This window comes from Triticum aestivum, chromosome 4A (assembly GCF_018294505.1).
Source record: "Triticum aestivum cultivar Chinese Spring chromosome 4A, IWGSC CS RefSeq v2.1, whole genome shotgun sequence".
NCBI classification, from domain to species: Eukaryota; Viridiplantae; Streptophyta; class Magnoliopsida; order Poales; family Poaceae; genus Triticum; species Triticum aestivum.
Window position 1 is genome coordinate 473,885,752 of NC_057803.1, and position 2,616 is coordinate 473,888,367.

A 2,616-nucleotide genomic window follows, 5' to 3' on the forward strand; every position below is an offset into this window, starting at 1 on the left:
ATCTATTGTAGCGACCCGACCTCAAACGGCCAAGTCTCTGTGCTTCAGTGTCATCCTTGGATCGGTAATGCTGACACACACAGTACTCGAGGATTTATAACAGAGTAGCAATCACACACTTATTACATCGAATGTCTCCAAAGAGAACTTATTACAATAAATATGGCTTAAGGCCATCTAATACGATAACAGCGGAAGGCTTGGAAGATAAAGTGAGTCCATCAACTCCAACGACATAGCTGAGCTGCACGGCAACGACCTAACGAACCTTACTCCTCGTCTAAAAAGTCTGCAACATAATACATTGCAGCCCGAAAACAAGTCAGCACATGGAATATGCTGACAAAGTAACACAGTAGAGCAAGAACAGAATAATGCTATCACTACATGCATATTTGGCTGGTGGAAAGCTCTATGGTTATAGTTTTGCGAAAAGCCAATTTTTCCCTACAACAAAGGAATAGATTTTAATTTAACTATCATGGTAGTTGAAACATCATTGAGAAGGTTCCTCCAACTCAATCCCAATTAAGGTAATTATCAACCCAACAACATTAATTTAGAGTGATGAGATACTTAAGATACTCCAAGTACTAGACACTCAAGATGTCCATAACCAGGGACACGACTAACCATGATTAGTTTGTACACTCTACAGAGGTTTGCGCACTTTTCCCTACAAGACTCAATCACCTCCATTGGATTTCTCGCACTACATGGTGTTTGAGAAACGCATGACCGAGACACAGTCTTTCAGAAACATTAACTCTCTACTCCGGGCAGACCATACCAAACCTACAACCCACTACCTGCTGATCCACATCTTCAAGAGCTTCACGTAAGTTACTCAACTATGCTAAAGCCCATAATAGCTTGTGCCTGCACACGGAAGTTTCTAGCATGAATAATCTCAGTTCCCTTTGAGCCTGGGTGGCGGTCCATAGGAAGATCACACGGGTACTCCGGGATTTCCAAAAATACACGCAACATTGGGTACTCCAGGTGCCTCAATCCACCCAGATGTGTATTTGAGTTGCCACCTTAAGTTGAACCATTAATTAACAATCTCACATCTATCATGGATTTCACTCACCCAAACCACGTCTACGAGCATAGCATAGCAATATAAGCAATTCATAAGAGTAACTCCCAAGGGTTTGAATGTAACATGGTAATAGGTTCTACCTCATCAACTACTTCCCAACCCATATGTTAATGACATCCTAACCATGCAATGATTGGGGATTGGAACTAATGCATAAAAACTAGGTGATAAAGGGGTATGATGAAAGTGTTACTTGCCTTGCTGACGATCCGCGTAACATAGAGACTCCAAATAACACGCTTCGCACTTCGGGAATTCTATCGCAAACAAACAATAGCATACATAAGAAATCAAGCAAAGAAACACGGGTAAAACTCAAATAAGAAGATCTAACCAGAAAGTTCAACTTAAGAACTCCGGTTTGCAAAAAGAACCAAATTGAACGGAGCAACGAAACTCAAACGGCGAAAGAAACAAGATCCGTTTACTAATCTGGACCTAGGTCAAATTTCGCAGTAGCAAAAACTTGTGCAAGTTGGTTAAGCGGAAAGAGGGTCTCGAGACGAAGATCTAGGCGCTTGAATCGCGTGATTCCGACTAACAGCGAAAAGATAAACTAGAACAAAAATCGGATCAGAAATCGCGATCAGAAATAACCACGGAAAAATCCGATAAAAGAAAACTGACGAAGAGGCTAACAGACGAGCGTTCGTTATCTGTAACTAACGAGCGAAAACCGTTCGTTAAAACGAACGTACGGACGAACGTCCGCTAAAAAGAAAAACCAGGAAAAACCGGCGAACCTAAAAAAATGAGTTAGGGTTTTCTTAAATAAAATAGATCGGTTTTCTTTTAAAAAACCCGGCATCTACCTCGTCGGTCCGGCGAGGCATGGCGGCAACGGCGAGGCGAGGCGTGGCAGCAGGCAAGGCGGCGATGGCGGCACGACGCGGGCAAGCGGCGGCGGCGCGGCTGCTTGGGCCGCGGGGCGAGGCGGGGCGGCGGTGGTGGCGGGTGGTGGTGGTCGGGGGCGGTATTTAAGGGGAGGGGGTGCCCTGGGGAGGGGGCAAAGGGGCGGCGGCGGTGGAGTCCTAGCCGGACTCCGGTCCGGGTCGGGGCGTGGCGGCGTCGGTCTCCTGAGGTAGACGGCATCGCGGGGGAGGTGGGCCGGCGGCTGGGCTTCGGCCCAGTTAGCCACGCGCATTTTTTCTAAAAATAATTCTGCCGAAACTAAAAAAATCCTAGAAAATAAAATAAAATTCTAAAAATGCCCAAACAAATTTTCTTCGTCTAAATAAAATATTTAGAACGAGATGAACATTTTCTTGGCCCTAAAATGCAATTTTCAAAACGTGCAATTTTTCTAATGTAAACAAAGTTGCAATAAAATCCAAATAAAAACAAATATTGATTTTAATATTTTTCCTCCAACATTTCATTTATTTTGGAGAAGTCATATTATCTGCTCTCATATATTTTTATTATGAAATATTTTCGAAGAGAAAAATAATTAAAACCAAAAATCCTTGTTTCAAAATTTGATAAAATCAAATTTGAAAACTGGGGAAATC